Source organism: Humulus lupulus, chromosome 3, assembly GCF_963169125.1.
Source record: "Humulus lupulus chromosome 3, drHumLupu1.1, whole genome shotgun sequence".
NCBI classification, from domain to species: domain Eukaryota; kingdom Viridiplantae; phylum Streptophyta; class Magnoliopsida; order Rosales; family Cannabaceae; genus Humulus; species Humulus lupulus.
In genome coordinates, this window is record NC_084795.1 from 27,479,902 (window position 1) to 27,501,666 (window position 21,765).

The following is a 21,765-nucleotide window of genomic DNA, read 5'->3' on the forward strand; positions in this document are numbered from 1 at the left end:
GGCCCTGGCTGTTGGAGCCGGGATTAAGAACTTGGCGATTAAGTCTGAAAATTCGACAAGCTAGTCCGTTGGTCTAATCCTAGCCGTTGGAACCAGGATCAAACCCTCAGGATCAATTAGGCGCGGCAACACTATATATATATAAACTGGAGAAAGCAACAGTGTTCTGGGACGCGTACGCGTCCGAAAAAGTTTAACAAAATTACAGAGAAGGGAGACAAAATATCCGGGCCTACGCTTCACCCCCAGGAGTTCTGCATCTTCCTTCTCCTTGGCCTCGAACTCGGCCCGCTTTAACTCCAGATCGGGGAAGACGAGGAGGTTCATACTCTTGTCCTTACACCAGGCCATGTAAATGGCCTCCTCGAAGGTGGCCTCCAGCATGCCCTCGGCCTCCTCCTTCTCGCGGCGAGATGTTTCGTGCGCCGCCTTCTCCTCGAGGAGAGAATCGCCCAGTTCGAAGACCCAGGCCTTCAGGGTCTGGATCTCCTCCTTGTCCTGGAAGGACTGAGCCGCGGTCACCTCCAAAAGTGTTTCCCTCTCGTCGGCCTCCTTTCCCTTCCGGGACAAGGCGTCTTCCCAGTTCGGCCTTGATGCAGTCGAACTCCTCACGATCCACCTGGGCCTGGGCCGTCTCCCGAGCAAGGGCCTCCTTGGCGGCCTCCCTCTGATTCGCAGCTGCCTCCAGCTCCAGCTTGGCCGTCTCCATTTTCACGGCCAGCTCGGCCACCAGTTCGGCACTCCGATGGGACAACAGATCAACCTGGAGCAAAGGAAAGTTAGGAAAAATCCTTACCAACAAGAAGGGGAAAGAAAAAGATTCGAACTTACCGCAGTAGCCTGGTGGCGGAGCGCTTGGGAGACGAACAGCACGTCCGGGTTGGCAATCGTGGTGTACCATTTGAGCTGGAGATTGGACATAGTGTTCCCCACCTATTCCAGCAGGTCAGCCGCCAGGGGGCCGTGTCCTGCCCAAGCTTGGGGCGGAAACCCGTCTCGGAGGCTGGGCGATCCACGATAGGCTGGGGAATGCCGAACGCTGCCGAACGCTCCGCGAATTCTGCCTGACGGCGGATCGTCAGGGCCTTGTACGTTTCGTCCCTCCAGCCTCAATCGTTCTCCCAGGTCCGGTTGATTAGCCGGGATTGCTCGTCCCGCGCAGCGGACTTCCCCTCCTCGAGAAGAGTCGGACGTACGGGGAGAGCAGGCAGGGCGAGAATCTCCTTCGTGGCGAGCCGACTCTCACCGTGCGACTCGTCAGCCGAGCCAGCCCGCCTCACTCGGGGCCTCTTCCCGGGGTTGGCCCCCTCGACACCGGCTTCCAGGCCCCTTTTTCCAGAGCCTTGGCTAGCTACTACACCCGCCTCCAAGTCTATCACCGGGTGTTAGGCGGGGCCAGATGCGGCAGCCGGCTCCATGGCTTGAATGGGGACCGCGGCCAGGGCTCCCTCACCAGGACAAAGCCCCGTCCCGGGTGCCTCCTTGTTGAGGCTGGGTTCCGGGCCCTTCGCCTCGCGGGTTTTCCTGGCAGCTTTCTTGACCGCCCTGTCCTTGAGCAACTGCCTCATTTCGCTGGCGGGAGTAGACATGTTGGAGTCTCCTGCAAAAGCACAGAAAAAGGGAATTAGTATGGCAAGCCGGACAAAAAAGAAAAAACAGAAATAAATATCCAATCTGATAACGACCCGGGACGAACCCTCATCTGTGCCCAGGGCGCGACTCAACTCCTCTAAAGCAAAGGAGTGGACTCGGTCCCCCATGTCGTCCAGGTTCAGGAAGTTCCCATACTGAAGGAACCCGGATAAAAACATAAGGACCTACGAGCCTACGGGGACAGGAGTCGAAGGTCTCGCCTCCCCGTCAGCCCAGAACGCGGGACCTCGAAGTACTAGCTTATCCCTAGCTAAGTCCCCAACTTGGGGAGCATAAGTCAAGATTAGAGGGGAGTTACCTTGCCCTGATACGCTAGCCCCGGGAGTCCCCGTGTTCGGCAGGGCATCCTCAAAGAGCGCCTCCAGCTCTTCCGAAGATGCCGCCTCCGTCTGGGCCTAGTCTTTCTTCCGCCGGGCCGCGCCAGCTCGCACCGCCCTCTCCACTTCCGCAATGTGGTCCAAGGCCATTTGTTCCTAGATGACGACGTTATTTTCGCAGGCGATGCCCCAAAGGTTCGGGATGAGGATGGTTTGGGTGGCTGCGAGCATCCCGACCAGTCGGAGATTGTCATCCGTAACGTTTCCACCTACATCAGATCCTCTGCGCTCAGCCCGGAGTAAAACCTCCTCCTTTCCATGATGTACTTGGTGAGGGGAGTTTGAGTGAAAGGTCCTGCCACCTGGAAGAACGTGATGAGAGACGGAGAAAAAGAGAACAAAAATGGAGAAAAAGGATCGGGGAAGCACTTACCCACTCGTTGGAAGTCCAGCAGCAGTGTAGGGTTCTTCTCCACGAGGAACCCGGACGTCATAAACCAATAATGACGGACATCCGAGGGATGTTTCCAGGAGCTGGTGGGAGCAGGGTAGCTTCCTCGCGGCTTCAGTCTGTAGAAGCCGTCCAAGGTCTTATCCTTGACGTTGACCTGCGGCTCCATCTTGTAGAACTACAAGATTTCCGCAGGAGTCGGCTCCGCGATCTCCTGCGCGATGCAAAACACTCGCCATCCCGCAAGCAGCCGGTACGCTTGCGGCAGAAGCTGAAACGGCGCGATTCCCATGTACGTCAAGAACCATACGAAATAGTCGTGAAGCAGGAGCGTGGCTCCCGCGCTGATGTGGCTGGCGCTCCAGGCCCCGAATCCTTCCACGGACGTGTGCGCCCGCTCTTCAATCCTAGCCATACGGTTGTGAAAGAGTCCGGGAGTTGATTCGATGCCCAGACATTGCTCCAGGAGCAACATCATCCGGTAATTCCGGAACAGGTTGGGCACCACGTCCATTTCCCACCTGTTGCCCTTGGGTGTCAGGGACCCAGGAATGACGAAATGGGCCCTATTGACCTCTTCCTCGGAATGGAGTGTGACGTCCGTTGCCATAGTTGACGATCTGGGAACAAAGAAAGAAAGCCAAGCAGTCAGTACCTAAACCCAAGAAAGTCGATTAAGGTACGGGGGGTCTTCTAAGGATTGCTTGGAGCCCCTTCGGATCGGGTCCGGGATCACCGAAGAGCCACGAGACCCTGATTGGGAAAGGAAAAAGAGTTACTAAGGCCCCACCCTCTGTCCAGGAAGCATCCGGATACGGAGTAACCCGAACCAGGCGGCCTTCCTAACAACTCTTAAATGCAATCAGATTCTAGCAGCCTAAACATGCGAATTAAAAAAACATCCTAAGCTCACATATTCACCAAGAAGGTCAGAAGGACTTACTGTGAGTTGTTGGCCGTAGAAGATGGTGGTTGTCCGACGGCAAGAACGGCAGAACTTCGTTCTTGAAATGGTGCAGCCGGTTCAACAGCTCGTTGATAGGACAGACGCCAGGCGAGTTCTCAGGCAAACGGGCAGACGCTGGGGTCGTAGGGAACAGGCGACGACGTAGAATTAGCAGACGATGGTGGATGTCACCGGCGATGTCGGACATGCAAACCTGATCAATGCTTAAGATGGCTCGAGAGCATAAAAACATCAAATGAGCATCTGCGGGGTATTTATAAAGGCCTGACCCCTGGCCTCCGATCCAACGGACAAGTGTCTCCCCATCGAACGATCCAGAATCGTACAGGTGCATTTATGAGCCCTCTTAGACCGGATCCTCGCCATCTCAGATCTAACAGTCCAGAAGGGGCAGATGCCAAAGGTCGCCCCATCCTACGGTCCACCTCAACCCGAAAGTATTAATGATGGACCCCCGTGCGGATAGGATGCTTCGCGATCTGTGCTAACACGCTAGCCTAGGCCTAGCGACCCTTGAGATGTCTAGGCGACCTTTCGAGGTTGAGACCCATCCACGCAGCAGTCACCTGGTGACACGTATGCCCCTATCGCGAAGCAAGACACTGGTAAATGGTCCGGGCCCATCATACGGCCGACGTCACTGCCCTCTGGCACAGACTCACGATCTCGATCAGGAACTAGGAAGGCAACCGTGGATCATCCAGGAGTAGGGCAAGCCCCTACCTAGCGGTCCCAGACGAAGGCTTGGGGGGTAAATGTTATCCCCATTTCTTGCCGTGGGCCCAGGACGGGGGTCTAGGCCCATGGTCTGGGCATTCAAATGTGGGCCCGAGCCAAGCCCACTTGGTGCCGGGGTAACCAAGGGGTCCGGGCCCAGTGCAGTCTATTGTGATGCGTCGAAGCAAGGATTGGGTTGTGTGCTGCTGCAAAATGACAAGGTGATAGCTTATGCCTCAAGGAAATTGAAGGAGTATGAGCAACGCTATCCAACACACGATATGGAGTTTGTAGCGGTGGTCTTTGCATTAAAAATTTGGCGCCATTATCTTTTATGGAGAACAGTGTGAGATTTATACGGACCATAAAAGCCTGAAGTACTTCTTCACGCAAAAGGAGCTCAACATGAGGCAGCGCAGGTGGTTAGTGTTAGAGAATATATTTTATTTCTCAATGGAAATATGGAAAAACCAAAATACAACTCTATGCAAAGAATACAATAGACAAGGTAATTGATTAAATAAATATTACAACTCAATTGCTCAAAATACAAGTAAATAGAAATAAGAGAAGGAAGAGAATTATAAAATCTAAAACCCTAAAACAAAGATACCAATGAATATGTAAATAGAAATAGAGAAGAGGATTACAAACTCAATACACTAATAATACAAGAAGAACAACAGAATGAAAAGACCAATGGAAAAAACAAACTCTCACACAACCAAAGTGTAGAGCAGTGGGGATCACCAACTTGAACAAGGTTCAAAACCTTTGTCCAAAAGCTTATTTCCCCCTATTCTCTAAGCACTAAGGGATCTCTCTAGGAAATAGCTCTCTGGAATTATCAAGCCTCTATGGTGTATTTTCCAACCAAGTGCTTTGCGGATGGAAAATGGTGTGTCTTAAAAGTGAGCATTAGGCTCCTATTTATAGAGTTTGAGATACCCCTTTGAATTTCAAATTCCACCAACCCCCATAGCTATTACCAATGTTTAATATGATGTTTATGGAATTAAAATGGAGATTTGGGAGTTATTTAGGATGTTAGAACTGTTCAATTTGGAAAAACAGAAAAACCATATAGGCTGTCAGCCTCACTGGCCGGGGCCAGGACTTTTCAGTGGCCGCGGCCACTGGCATTTTCAGCACAAAAAAGTCATTTTTCCAAAACGTCCCAAATCCTTTCCCACATGATTTTGTAACCTCCAAACACCTATTGGGAGTTAAAAACATGTCTCCAAAAGCCATATTTCATCATGGATTTGTGAAATCCAATCTTAAATGTGTAACATATAATATACACATTATTGGGTAATATTTGGGAGTTCAAATTTGTAACTCCAAAATATGCCACATTTGGGCACACACATGTGTCCAATTTTGTGACTCTCAATAATATGCTACAAGGTGTGACAAATCACATTTGTGTGACAAATCACATTTGTGTGACAAATTACATTTTGTCACATTATTTAATCTAATATTATATTATATGAAATAATATAACAGTTAGAACTAGTAAAGGATTATGACTGTGAAATCCTATACCACCTAGGAAAGGCAAACGTAGTTGCTGATGCGCTAAGTAGGAAGAGCTATGGAAGTTTAGCATCGTTAGCTGGAATGGAAAAGTCGCTACAGCAGGAGCTGATCAATGCCAGAATAGAAGTAGTCATTGGTAAACTGGCTAACTTTTCCATTCAGTCAAGTCTGTTAGAAGATATACGGATCGGGCAAGGGCATGATGACACATTAGTAGCACATATGGATGCAGTTAAAGAAGGCAAGGCCACTGATTTCTCGATATCAGGACAGGGGTTATTGAGATATAAGGATCGGGTATGCGTGCCAAATGATCAAGGGATTAAGATGAAGATTTTAGAAGAAGCACACAATACTCCATATTCAGTTCACCCAGAGTCGACCAAGATGACTCATGACCTTAAAGCGTTATATTTGTGGCCAGGAATGAAGAAAGATGTAGCAAAGTATGTGTCTAAATGCTTAGTATGCCAACAAGTAAAAGCAGAACATCAACGGCTTGCAGGCTTATTACAACCGCTTATCATTCCAGAATGGAAATGGGACGATATAGCCATGGATTTTGTGACAGGACTTCCACGAACAAATAAGCTGCACGACTCGGCTTGGGTAGTAGTAGATAGACTAACCATGTTAGCTCATTTTCCTGCTTTTCAAAACTACGTTCATAGCAGATCAATACGCAGGCGTTTATGTCCAAGAAATAGTACGACTTCATGGATTCCCTAAAACAATAGTATCTGATAGAGGTTTACATCGATATTTTGGGGAAGTTTGCAGCAAGCCATGGGTACCAAGTTAAGTCTTAGTACAGCATTTCATCCTCAGACAGACGGTCAGTCCGAGTGTACCATACAAATTTTAGAAGATATGTTGCGTGCTTGTGTACTTGATTTCAGAGGATCGTGGGGTAAGTATTTGCCACTGATAGAATTCTCCTACAACAATAGCTACCAGTCAACGATCGGGATGGCACCTTACGAGCTACTTTATGGAAGGAGGTGTGCCGTTACATTGGGATGAGGTAAGAGAAAGGCAACTACTTGGACCTGAAGCTGTTAGAAAAGCTCAGGAAGTAGTAGCGATGATTAGAAAGCGTATGCTCGTTGCTCAGAGTCGACAGAAAAGTTATGCGGATATGGAATTCAAAGTCAGAGATCAAGTCTTCTTAAGGATATCTCCTATGAAAGGTGTGAAGCGGTTTGGGGAGAAAGGCAAGCTTAGTCCCAGGTTTATAGGTCCTTTCGAGATATTGGACAAGGTGGGACCAGTTGCATATAGATTAGCTCTACCGCCAGCTTTAGCAGATAGTCATAATGTATTTCACATCTCGATGCTGCATAGATATGTGTCAGACCCATCTCACGTCCTCAAGTATGATACGATAGCACTCCAGAAAGACTTGAGTTACGAGAAACAGCCGGTTAGCATCCTAGATAGACGGATGAAAGGATTACAGTCTAAGAGTTTTCCAATAGTCAAGGTCCTATGGATAATAGTTCTGAACGGGAGGCAATGTGGGAGTTGGAGGACATGTTAGCCCGGTATCCGGAATTTTTTTATAAGTAAATTTCGGGGACGAAATTCTTTGTAGTAGGGGAGAATTGTAGAGTCCCAAAATTTACTTAGCTAGTTAGATAGTAGTAGTAGTAGCTATAGCTAGTAGTAGTTATAGTATGTTCATTACTGTGGATTTTGGTTCAAGCCGGGACTTAGTTGGAAAATCATAGCAATAATTATGGATTTTATTAGTTTAACCTATAGTTTAAGAATATTAATTATAACATAAGGTTTGATTAATATAAGTTGATTATAAAAATGTTATTTATTATACTATAATGTTTAGATAAAATTAATAAGATCATGACACTTGTCATATGCATTATTATTAAGGAATTATTATTTTAATGATAAAATAAGGGAAATATAAGACTTAGTCTTCACCAGAATCTGTTAGGAGCATGACATCTGTTACAATTTTATTTATTTGTGGATTAGGATGTTATTTAGATAATTAAATAGATTTTTCGTAACTTTAGGGTACTGTAACTTCCGACCTATTTTTGACCCAGTTATATTATGAATTTCAAAAAATATTATTTCTAACACGTTGTAGATAATTGAATTAGCTTTCTAATGGTATAAAGATGGTCTAAATTGGAGTCCTACAGCTTCAGTTATGTTGATTTTACTGCATGTGAGTTTAGAGTTACGAGATTTAGAGAGTTAGAAGTTAGGATTCTATTTATTTTTATTATTTTTGTTTTTTAATTTTAAAAATCAAGCTTTGACTCCTTAAACCTCTCTCTGAACAATTTGACCAAGTCCTAAGCCTTTGACTGAAGAATATTCAAATATTTTCAATTTAATTCATTATTTTTATTCAAAGCCAAAAAGAAGATCTTTATTCCTAGAACTCTATAAATAGGACTTAGAACCCAGCCCTTTCACTTACTCTTCAGCTGTGATCATACTCCAAGGTGTTAGTGAGAACATAAGAGTGATACACTTGGGTGGGAAAGGAAAAAAAAGCTTAACATTCTTAAGCTTTACCAAACACTTGGGAAGTAAGGATTAGAGTATTTCGGTATTGGAGTTAGGCCAATCCTTAAGGTCAACAAAGGTACCCTTATTCTTAAGTTCGATTCTGTTTGATTCCTTAGTTTCTTTAGTTTTTATTCAGGTTCTAACTTTTGTTATGGTTTTGTGGTTAGGTTTTTAAGTTCTTTGAACTTAAGGTGTCTTTTCAGTAAGTTTTCTCTTGCTGGTTTAGTTCTAGTTTTTTCATCTCTTTCTTTTAAGAAATACTCACTATTCTTATTATTGGTTTAGGAGTGTTCCAAGTCCCTCATTTGTTCTCATATCCTAGTTTTGGTAAGGAAAATAGGCTAGGTCTTGTATGTTTGTATGATATGTTATGCTTTTATGTTATGTTATGTTATGTATAATATGTTATGATAAGTTTATGTTTTAATATGTTATGTTATGATTTACCCTACCTCAAATATTAGACAGGGGACATAGATGGGTTATCATACAATACATGTGGTATAACCTACCTCAAATATTAAACAGGGGACGTAGATAGTTTATCACATGTCATAATGACCATTATTAGTATAGTCTTATATGGAATATGTTATGATATGTTTATAGTATATGTTATAATATGTTTTTACTATATGTTATGATATGTTTATAGCATATGTTATGATATGATTTTATGTGTATGTTTATGGTGTTAGTAGTTTTTCCTTGCTGGGCATTAGGCTCATTCCTTTTTTTTTTTATTGTGATGCAGGAAACTAGATACGAAGGCGGAAAGATTCTTGGTAGCTTGGCTTGTGTGTTGAGGATGGATGGAATGTGTGGACTGAGTGTCGATCGAGGATGAAGTTATTTATTTTTAGTCTTTTAAATCATGTTTTTCTGCATTTCGTTTTGAAAACAATTTTCTTTAGTTTAAATTTATGTTTTAAACAATGGGTACCCATGCCATATTTTCTATTATTATGTATTTGATACAATATTTTGAGATTTAATAAAGTTATTGTACACCCTGATTTTCCCACGGGCTGTTAGCAAGCTGAGACACGACCTAATTATGAGAGTCGGCCTAATCATGTCTACCACGTGGACATCCCCAAGACCGGAGCTGTCATAGAAAGGCCCTACCTCCTCAGCTCGAGATAACATAAGGGTTCGCCAAGAATAGACTGAGTTTGAACTCTGAAGACCACAGGTCGAGGGAAGCATCCAGCTCGTGGTACGAGCTAGAGTTGGAGGCTGTGACCCTTTATAAAGTCAACCATGCAAGGTAAACGTGCATATATCAGACATCACGTGGCTGATATATCCCTGACTTCTCGGACACACAGCATGAACGTGCGTATTCAGACACCCACGACTGGGTTGGGCCATGCGGCCCATTATCCCCTTACCTATTGATTTGACCACACTTATGTGTTAGGTTTAGGAATTAATCATGAATGGCACAGAGTTGACATGATAGGTAAGAAGGTCACGGGATGACCTTCTTACCAACTCCCAGGCGCCTTCTCCTATAAATATGGAGACCCTGGGAGTTACAAAGGGTTGGATTCTATTATGTAAAAAATACCCTGTAAAAGAATACCAAGCATATAGCAATAATACCGACTGGTGGAGTAGAAGAATTTTAACCTTTGAACCACCTAAAAAATGTATTTTGTGTCACCATTCCATTTCCAAGATCATTCATCTATTTCAGTTCAACATAAGCACTAATCCCTTTCTCTTATCTTCTTAATTACCTGTTGGCGAAGAACCGCGTCAACAGTTATATTATTTCTTGTGTATCTTTCCCAAAATAGTAGCTATGTATAGTAGTTCTAATGGTCCAAGGTCTTAGAAATATTTGGGTCATTACAAGGATATACTTGGGTCCTGAGGCAGTTCAGAGGACCAATGTGGCCATTGAGAAGATCAGAGTAAGGATGCTCACTTCTCAAAGCAGACATAAAAGTTATACTGATCCTAAACGTAAGAACGTGGAGTTCCAAGTGGGAGACTATGTCTTCCTTAGAGTCTCACTATGGAAAGGGGTGAGGAGATTTGGGAAGAAGGGCAAGCTAAGCCCTAGATTTGTCGGTCCATTTGAGATCCTGGAGATGATTGGTCAGTGGCCTATAGGTTGGCATTAGCAGCGACATTGTCAGTCGTACACAATGTATTTCATATTTTGGCTCTTCAGAAATATGTGCCAGATGTAACTCACATGTTGAGTTATGAGGATCTGGAGCTTGAGGAAAATCTCTCCTTTGAGGAACAGCCAATCCTGATACTAGACAGAAAGGACAAGGTTTTGAGAAATAAAACTATACCTTTGGTTAAGGTATTATGGAGGATCAACAAGGTCGAGGAAGAGACCTAGGAGCTGGAGTCAGATATGCAGAGTCAGTATCTCGAGCTGTTCAGGTAAAATTTTGAGGACAAAATTCCTGTAAGGAGTGGATAGTTGTAACGTCTCAAATTCCCTAATATGGCTTAGTGCTTGGATTAGGGGGCCAGATGGGCAATAATTGGTTTAATGTGTTATTATATGATTATATGCATGATTATGTGGGTTGTATTATTATATGGTTGTATTTGCATATATATGGGGTCGTTTCTTATAAGAAAGACATTTTTGTAATTTTGGCCCGTTGAGGGCATATTTGTATATTTATGTGCATGTATGTAATATATGGGTGAGACTGTTAGGAACGAGTTTCCTAATACGCAGTGGAATGTTGGTGGGTTGGCTAAGTGTACAACAAAAAAATTTGTAACATATTTAAACTACATTTAAATATGCGAATCCATTAATATACATACATTAATCATAAGCAAGAAAAGAATAGAAAACATACCTCTTGATGCCTATCAAGTGTCCTTGACATCTTTTCGTAATTTGAACGAACTTCCTATCCAAGTTGCTCCCAAGTTCTCACACCAAGATCTTCCACAACGTTCTCTACTCCTCAAGAAGTGTGTGGGCACTTAGAGAATAAATGATAGTTAATTTCTGATTCTACTTGATGTACTCAACACATGAGATCAAGAGAATATGCCTGAGATTGTTTCTTTTATCTTTTTCAGGGAGATATAGAAAAAGTATCGTTCTTTTCTTTAGAGCAAATAATAGAGTGTATCTTATTTTTTGATAAGTCTAACTTAAACAGAAAATATTTAAATTTAAATTTAAAAAATAAATCTGTAACCAATTTACAATTTATCTTTTAATTAATTAATTATCTTATTAATGAAAATATCCAAAAAAAACTAACTTTTGAATTTTTCATTAATTAATTATTTAAATAAATAAAATTGAAAAATATATCCTTGAAAAATGTGTAGTACACGCCACACACAGTCCATGGACTGTGTGTGTCGTGTACTACCCCATATTTTAGGAATATTTGATTTTTCCATAATTATTTAATTATCTATTCAAACTTATCAGATAAAAATCCAACAACCTGATAATTAATTATCTTTTTAACTAATTATAAAATATAATTAATTATTTGAATATCAATATTTTAAATTCAAATCTAATTTGAACTTATCAGATTATTATCTCCCACTCAAATAAAAATATTTAATTAATTCTACCAATTAATTAAAACCAATTTAAATTGAATAATAATTTCGAAATTAAATATTTAATTTATTATGATTTCAAAAATTATAATTAATTAATTATTTAATATAATTTCAAAAATAAATTTAATTATTTAATATAATTTCGAAAATTACATAACAATTAAATATTAATTAATTTTGTTAATTACAACTAATCTGTAATTGATTAATTAATCACTATTATCACATAATTACATATTTGGCCCAAAGAACAAATTTCTTCTTAAATATGTATTTCAACCATTTTTCCCTTTATATCAACTCTTGCCTTGAATAGTGTTATCCCCAAAAATTGGAGTTCGATGACGTGACAATAGAAGTGACAGATGGCAAGGAATGGCTGGGTAATCTGGCTTAGGAGTGACCCGGTAGACCAGTAAAGATTTTTGACTGCCCAGTCAAGTGTCATGACCGACCAGTCATGACCTTGGCCGACCAGTCATGTCCTTGGCCAACCAGACATGTGCATGTCCGCCCAGTCAGGTGCTTGTCCGACCAGTCATGTCCTTGTTCGACTAGTCACTTGTCTTGGCCGACCAGTGAAGGTTTGGTCGACCAGTGAGGAATTTTGGCCCTTCAGTTCTCCTCCTGAGTGTGATGTGGACCGACTAGACAGAATAGTGCTACGCAAAGGATCCCAGTAACGGTTTCAATAAGAATCGGTCATACCTGTGCGGGAATCCCTCAGATTATCCCACAAAAATAATGTATTGTTGTATTTTGAATATTATTATTAATTGAATATAGTGAGAACAGCAAAATATCCTGATTATGGGGGACATCATTTGTACTATTCTGAGCCTATAAATACAAGGCCCATGGCATCATAAAGAGGATTCGATTCTAATTTTCTGAGAGAATATTTGTATCTGGAGAAATATTGTATTCATTTCATCTGCACTAAAGAAACTCAGTTGACTCAGGTTCATCTGATCTTGAGTGTAGATCTATAATCATAACTCTAAGTGGACTAGGTTATTACCAACACACTGGGGCTGAACCACTATAAAAATTGTTTGTGTCGTATATTTCTCTTGAAGGTTTTTTGTCGTTTTGACGTCTACACGTCGTTGGCCAAAAATGCGGTCAACATTTTGGTGCTTTCATTGAGAGCTTGAAGAGTAGAAACACACGACTATCATATCGAAATGGCACCCAAGAATACCAATGTGGCATCCAAAAAGTCAGGCACGTCAAAGGAGCTTGCTAGATCAGAAGTGTTGGGGTTTTATGCCCTAATTAAAACCCAAATTCTTTGTAATCTCATTTTATTATCAATAAAAGAATAGAAATCATTTTTTGACTTGGTCAATCACTTTGCTCACATGTTTTATTTTCATGATTATTTATTTAATATAAACTTCTATTAAATCCCGAGCATATAGCTAATCTTATTTATAGTGACGTAATCACAGTGGAATATAAATATGATTATATGTTCAAAAATAAGTTAGTCCTAAGATTAGTCAGTGCACCAGATTTACACTGACTTGCCAATCTACGGTATGATCTACTTACACATTACAGTGTTATGTTCTTTCCAGAACATTAGCAAAGTAGATAAGATCGGATGTATTTGTTACATCGGACAGGACCGATATTGACAGTTGATAAGCTAAGTAAACATACCGTTATTATCTATTCTAGTCATATCATATAGTTGACCATAGGTCAATTCAATCTCAATTCTGAGTGGTTAGTATTCTAACTGATTGTATTATTTGAGTTCTTTGACTTGTTCGTTACCAGCTTACCCTACGGACTAGCCCATACTTACATCTTGGGAACTCGGTAGTATAATTGAGTGGGAGTGTTAATCATAGATATGAACATCTATAGCTTCTGATGAAGAAGTGAAACGATGGTTTCCTTTTAGTTTGGTTCAAGGTGTTAAATGATAGAGATCTCATTTCAGTAATTAAATTAGTTTACAGAAATATCATTTACAAGGAACTAAGTGTTTTAAGGATAAAATACAATGAGGGGTAAAACGGTATTTTAGTCCTGTCTCATTGTAGACTGTCTATAGAGGATTGAGTGACAATTATGGTTGTAACAATGGATAATTAATAGCGTATCTATATTTGTTATAGAGCGTTCTATGAATTCAAGAGTGCAATTCCAAGTCTATAGTGGAGTCACGAGGAATTAATAAGATAGTAAATTTATTTGTTAGATTTATGAAAACTTATTGGAGCTTGATTTCATAGGCCCATGGTCCCCATTGTACCTTGGATAAAATCATCTAGATAGTCTCAATTAATTGATTTAATCATCAATTAGAATTATCAAAGTTGACCAGGTCAATTTTGGATAGTTTCACAGAGTTGTGTAATTTTGAGAAGAAAAGAGAAATTATGGCAGATTTATTAATTAAGATAAATTGGTATCTAAATTAATAAATAAATTTAAATCAAGGTTCAAATTATAAATAATTAATTTGATAAAGGATTTAAATAATTATTTAATTAATTAAATCAATAGAAAATAACACAGGCCTTGATTTTAAGTCCAATGGGCTTATAATCAAATGGGAAATTTCACGGGCCTATAGCCCATGATAATTTCGACCTAGGGTTTCAAAATGGCTGTTATTTTATTGATTTTTTAATTAAATTAAATGACCTAATTGAGTCTATAAAAGGAGTGCTTATAGAGAAGTCAAAAAAGGGGTTTTTGATAAGTCAGATTTTCTGATAGTTTTATATTCTCTCTAAACACAAGTCCTTTTCTAAGCCTCTTTGTTATTTTCTTTTCTTCTCTCTATATCTATCTCATGTGTTGAGAATTGCTCACACTAGTCTAGGTGGTTCTAAGGATACATTGGAAGATCGTGAAGACAATAGAAGATCGGTTCAGTTTCTTGATAATACTCTGCGACAGAGAGGATACAAGAGTTAGAAAAACTGAAGGAAGGACTCTTAATTTCACTGCGTATACTGTAAGTATTATATTATTTGTTTCTCTTTGAATTCAATTTTAGAAACATGTTTTAGGCTATCTCGTATTAATTTGTTTAATATTAGATATACATGAAAATAAATAAAGATCCTGTATAAGCTTTTTCCAACAACTGGCCTCAGAGACTTTGGTAATCTTTATTTTCATGCATGAACATGTTTAAATTTGGATTATACGATATGTTTGAATAATTGGATGGTTTTTCATGTTTTTATGAACATATTGATTTTATGTGAATTTTAGCAATTTTTAGGTTATTTTGTTGTATTTTCTATGCTATTAATTTTTATATATGCTTTATTTTGTGTAAAACATGATAAAAATTAATTAGAAAATGGTTTTTATTTGAAAAATTGCTCAAAAAAAATTTTGGAAAATTTTTGGCCTAGCTGCCCATGCGCGCGCGCACGCCCGCGCGCCTCCGCACGCCACCCGCGCGCCACCACGCGCACACCCGCGCGCCTCCGCACGCCTCCCGCGCGCCACCACGCGCACACCCGCGCGCATGCACGCGTGAACAGTACTGGTGAACAATACCGCGGGTACTATTCATCCAAAAAAAATCAAAATTTTTTTTTTTTTTTAAATTAGACTAACAACTTAATTTTAAATCTTTTAATATATTAAAATATTAGAATTATGATATCAGATATTTAAGATATTTTCATTTAAATTCTTTATATTTTTATTAAATCTTTATTTGAAAATATAAATATCTTTTTATTCTATAGTTTTTAATATTTAAATTATTTGAAATTTGAACATTGTTAGTTAGATATTTTTATGGATATTTGAATTTGTTTAACTATTTGAGATATTTTAGGGTTGTTATAACTATTTGTATTTTATTATTTTTAAATGGTTAAAATATTAGATAATAGTTGTAACAACACAAGATATTATTGGAAGATAGTTTAGATATTGATTTTAAAATTTAAATTGGTTAAATTTTGAAAAATATAAATTTTTTTTTCAGCCAATTAATAAATTGTTTTTAATAAATGGGATTTAAATTAACTTTGGTTAATTGTTGATAAATCCTATTTAAATTAAATTAATATTTTTTTTAAATTAACCTAAAACCAAGTTGATTGTTGATAAATGAAATTTAAATTAACTATTGTTAATTGTTGATAAATTTCATTTAAATTGACTTATTTTTTGTAAAAATTTAATTAATTTGAATTTTTTTTGATAAATTCTAGATAATTAATTGTGATATTTTTGCAAATGAAATAAATTGTGGTATTTTTGCATAAATTCATAGAATTGCTCATATAGTAACATGATTAGGCCCATCCAATTATAACATGTTTGTTTGCACTATATGTGGTATTTTTGCAATTGGGCTTAGATGCATATAGTGACCCATATGTTTATTAGATATATGGTATTTTGCCAAATAAAATATTCATAAAAATGATAGGTTTTATTTGGGCCCATTAGAAAATGTAAAGTTTAAATTCCTCTCTTGTGGGTGATTCCACTTGTGAAGGCTCATTTGCTTTGCATGACTACAGTGGGCCTGATCAATTAATAACAATTAATAAAACGAAGGTTTAAATTCCTGTCTTTTGAACCTTGTATGGAAGATAGGGGGCCTTTGTAGTGGGAACGACATACTGGACCCAGCCCTCCTCCATACAAGCCCAATTGTTAAGGCCCATTTACTTGAGTTGGACTTAATTGTGTAGGTTCATTATATTAGTTAAACCTAAATATTGATTAGCAACAAATTAATTCTAAATTAATTGAATTTGTTTCAATGTGACACTTTAGAATTAATAAGAAATTATAGGACTTTGGTTTTAAAAATTTTAATCTGTTTAATTTTTTTTGGAAAACCATAGTCATTAATTTTCTAAAAATAAATAATAAAAATACTAATTTTAATTTTATAATGAGCTTATTTTAAGAATTTTATTCGATCTCCACCGTTGGTTTAACATAGTCAACAGCTTAATGGGGCCTCGAGGCGCTTTGATTCGTCCCCCTACGGAAGGTGTTCATTAGTTATTTTGATAAGGTTAGATTTCGAAAGATAGATAATTATAGGTCAAATTCTACTAGACTCACCCCTACGGTGACTACTAGGACTAAATCTATGATTATTGAAACCGTGGGTCTAGCTCATAAAATAAGAGATTTTGTTTTCTTATTTTGATCGAATAGTAGGTTGTTAATAATGGTGTCCATTATTAAATGAGTTTACAACTCTATTTAACTAGTGGTATTTTTGACTCTCGCCAACCGGGACAAGGATATCATAGATTAGTTAAAAACCTAAAGAAATAGAGATATGATTGTTTTTGGTATTTTTTTCTCATATCTTACATATTTTTGGTATATGTTGTGCTATTTCTTGAAATTTGTGTGATTAGAAGTTTTATTGAGCAAATGTGATTGATTTCTATTTTATTGATAATTTGTAGTTTTAAGCTAAGTAGTGGTTGTGTCTACTCCCATCCTTTCTCAACTTTCGATGGAGAAAATCACTGGAGAAAACTTCCTTAATTGGAAGCAGAATATCAACATAAAGTTGATTGGTGACCACTCCAAGTTCGTCATGATTGAGGAATTCCTAGAACGAGCATCGTGTCCGCACGTTAGTGATGGCACCATCAATGCTCGTGATAATACCGGAAATGCTTGGATAGCACCATCTCTGCACGTTCGTGATGGCACTGTAAATTCTCAGATGGCACCGTGTCCGCACGTTCGTGCTCAACTCAACTATGGTTTGACGCAGCTCATGAATGAGCTTCAGATTTTTGAACCTGCCATGGGTGGACCTAGTAAAGGAGGTGAAAATAAGACTACTGATGTTTCTGCTCATCTAGCTAAGGGTGAAGCTAACCGAGCTTCGTCTTCGAAAGCTGGAAACAAGAGGAAATGTGGACAAATAAACAACCCCAAGCCTGCAAAGGCTGCAAAGACGAGTGCACAACCACGTGCACAGACGCCTAAGGGGAAGAACATGAAAAAAAAGAAAGGTAAAGATAAATGTTTTCACTGCAAAGAGAAGGGGCATTGGAACGAGATTGCCCTAAGTTTCTAGCAGCTAAAAACAAAGGTAATGATTATAGTTCATTTATCTTGGAAACATGTGTTTTAGAGAATGATAAATCCGTTTGGATTATTGATTCTGGATCTACCAACCATGTTTGTAACTCTTTACAGCTTCTTGAATCGTGGGAGGAAGTGGACGAAGGCAGCTTAAAGCTTAGAGTTGGGAATGGAGCGTTCGTTGCGGTCCAAGCTAGAGGAAGAGCTCGTCTGAAGTTCGGAAATAAATTTTTAATTTTAAAAGATGTATTTTTTATTCCGGATTTTAGTAGAAATTTAATTTCAGTTTCCATGTTGCAATTAAAACGATTTATTATGACTTTCACAAGTTTTAATATATATATTTCTTTCAATGGATCACAATTGTGTATTGCATGTTTGGAAAACGGGCTTTATATTCTGCGACCTAACGAACCCCTCGCTCTTAACAATGATTTATTCAAAGTAGCTAAACCTAGGACCAATAAACGTCAAAAGACCGATAACAAAAATCTGATGTATTTATGGCACTTGAGACTAGGTCACATTGGCTATGATAGGATTCAAAGACTTACAAAGGACGGACCTTTGAGGGAACTCACCTTAGGTGAAATACCTGTCTGTGAATCTAGTCTAGAAGGCAAACTGACCAAGCGTCCATTCTCTGCAAAGGGTGATAGGGCCAAAGAACCACCTGGTCTTGTGCATTCAGATGTTTGTGGACCTTTGAATATACAAGCCAGGGGTGGTTTTGAGTATTTCGTCACTTTCATTGATGATTACTCTAGATACTCATGTCTTTACATAATGCATAGGAAATCAGAAACATTTTCCAAGTTTCAGGAATTCCTAGCAATGGCTCAGAATCAATTAGGTAAAAGGTTAAATATCTTGTGATCTGATAGGGGTGGAGAATATTTGGATATGCAGTTCCAAGATCATTTAACTGAACTTGAGATTTTATCACAACTTACTGCCCCAGGTACTCTGCAACAAAATGGTGTAGCGGAACGCCGAAACAGAACTTTATTGGAAATGGTTAGATGCATGCTTAGTTACTCAACTCTACCAACTTCGTTCTGGGGACATGCAATTGAAACCGCAAATGACATTCTCAATGTCGTGCCGTCAAAATCAATCCCCAAAACACCTTTAGAACGCTGGAATGGTTGTGAACCTAGTTTACGCCATTATAGAATCTGGGGGTGTCCCGCTCACGTCCTGAGGAAAAAGGAGGGAAAGCTAGAACCGCGAATTGAAGTTTGCATGTTTGTTGGCTATCCTAAAGGTACTCGGGGTTGACTTTTCTACAGTCATTCAGAAAAGAAAGTGTTTACTCCTACAAATACTACTTTTCTGGAAAATGACTATGTCCAGAACTTTAAGCCTCGCAGCAAAGTAGTTTTAGAGGAGATGGTTAAAGAATTGACTCCAACCAATGTTCCATCGTCATCAATGTGTGTTGATGATGAAATTCCCATTCTTCATGTACAACCAACGCAAGTCGATTTAAATGAAGAAAGTACCACTGTTCCTGAGCAAACAGTCACGGAGCCTCGTCGTAGTGGGAGGGTTTCTAGAAACCCAGTTTGCTATGGTTTGGATGGTGAAACCAATATGGTTGTTGGTGGCACTAGTGATGATGATCCATTGTCTTTCAAACAGGCAATGGCTAGCCCTGAAAAGGAACTATGGCTCGAAGCCATGAAATAGGAAAATGAGTCTATGTACTCAAATTCCGTCTGGGATCTTGTGGAAGCACCTAGTGACTTTAGGGCCATTGGGTGCAAGTGGATCTACAAGAAGAAATGAGGTGTTGATGGAAATATCGAGACTTATAAAGCTCGATTAGTGGCAAATGATTATACCCAAAGAGAAGGCGTGGACTATGAGGAAACTTTTAGTCCGGTAGCCATGCTCAAATCCATTCGCATCCTCCTATCCATAGCAGCCGCTCTCGACTATGAGATTTGGAAAATGGACGTCAAGACAACTTTTCTTAATGGAAAGCTTGACGAGGTCATTTATATGGATCAGCCAGAAGGATTTAAAGTATCTGGACAAGAAGGAAAAGTTTGTAAGTTAAATAGGTCCATCTATGGACTTAAGCAAGCTTCTCGTTCCTGGAATCTTAGGTTTGATGAAATAATCAAAACCTATGGCTTTGAACAAAATATTGATGAGCCCTGTGTTTACCAACTGAAGGCAAATCAAATAGTGGTATTCCTGGTTCTTTATGTAGATGATATCTTACTCATTGGAAACAATGTTAAGAAATTATCAGATGTGAAGAATTGGCTGAGCACTCAATTCCAGATGAAGGATTTGGATGAAACAAGTTATGTTCTAGGTATCCAGATCATCAGGGATAGAAAGAACAGACTCTTAGCTCTATCTCAAGCAGCTTACATAGATAAAGTGCTTGAACGTTTCTCAATGAAAAATTCCAAGAAAGGGCGTCTACCGTCCCGACATGGAATTCATCTTTCAAAGAAGCAGTCTCCCCAGACTCCTGAAGAGGAAGATGCAATGAGAAAAGTTCCTTACGCATCTGCAGTTGGAAGTCTGATGTATGCCATGTTGTGTACTAGACCAGATATCTGCTATGCAGTGGGAGTAGTGAGCAGATATCAGTCAAACCCAGGACCGGAACATTGGATAGCAGTTAAGCATATCCTGAAGTATTTGAGACGGACTAGGGATTATATGTTAGTCTACAAGGGTGGTGTTCTGAACCCTGTAGGCTACACCGATTCAGATTTTTAGACTGATGTCGATGACAGGAAGTCTACTTCTGGAATGGTGTTTACTCTTGGGGGTGGAGCTGTGATTTGGAGAAGCGTAAAGCAGTCTGAAATAGTCTGGCTAAAGAAGTTCTATTCGGATCTTGGTGTTATTCCAGAAATGGATAAACTGCTTGTGTTGTTTTGTGACAATACAGGAGCGATAGCCAACTCAAAAGAACCTCGAAGTCACAAGAGGAGTAAGCATATAGAAAGGAAGTATCACATTATTCGAGAATATGTGGCCAGGGGAGATGTGAAGGTTATGAAGATTGCAACTGAAGACAATCTTGCAGATCCGTTTACAAAGACACTACCAGAAGCTACATTTGATAAGCATATCAAGGAGATGGGATTAGTAGAATTAAGGCATTAGTTTCAATTAGTGCAAGTGGGAGTTTGTTGGGGTTTTATGCCCTAATTAAAACCCAAATTCTTTGTAATCTCATTTTATTATCAATAAAAGAATAGAAATCATTTTTTGACTTGGTCAATCACTTTGCTCACATGTTTTATTTTCATGATTATTTATTTAATATAAACTTCTATTAAATCTCGAGCATATAGCTAATCTTATTTATAGTGACGTAATCACAGTGGAATATAAATATGATTATATGTTCAAAAATAAGTTAGTCCTAAGATTAGTCAGTGCACCGGATTTACACTGACTTGCCAATCTACGGTATGATCTACTTACACATTACAGTGTTATGTTCTTTCCAGAACATTAGCAAAGTAGATAAGATCGGATGTATTTGTTACATCGGACAGGACCGATATTGACAGTTGATAAGCTAAGTAAACATACCGTTATTATCTATTCTAGTCATATCATATAGTTGACCATAGGTCAATTCAATCTCAATTCTGAGTGGTTAGTATTCTAACTGATTGTATTATTTGAGTTCTTTGACTTGTTCGTTACCAGCTTACCCTACGGACTAGCCCATACTTACATCTTGGGAACTCGGTAGTATAATTGAGTGGGAGTGTTAATCATAGATATGAACATCTATAGCTTCTGATGAAGAAGTGAAACGATGGTTTCCTTTTAGTTTGGTTCAAGGTGTTAAATGATAGAGATCTCATTTCAGTAATTAAATTAGTTTACAGAAATATCATTTACAAGGAACTAAGTGTTTTAAGGATAAAATACAA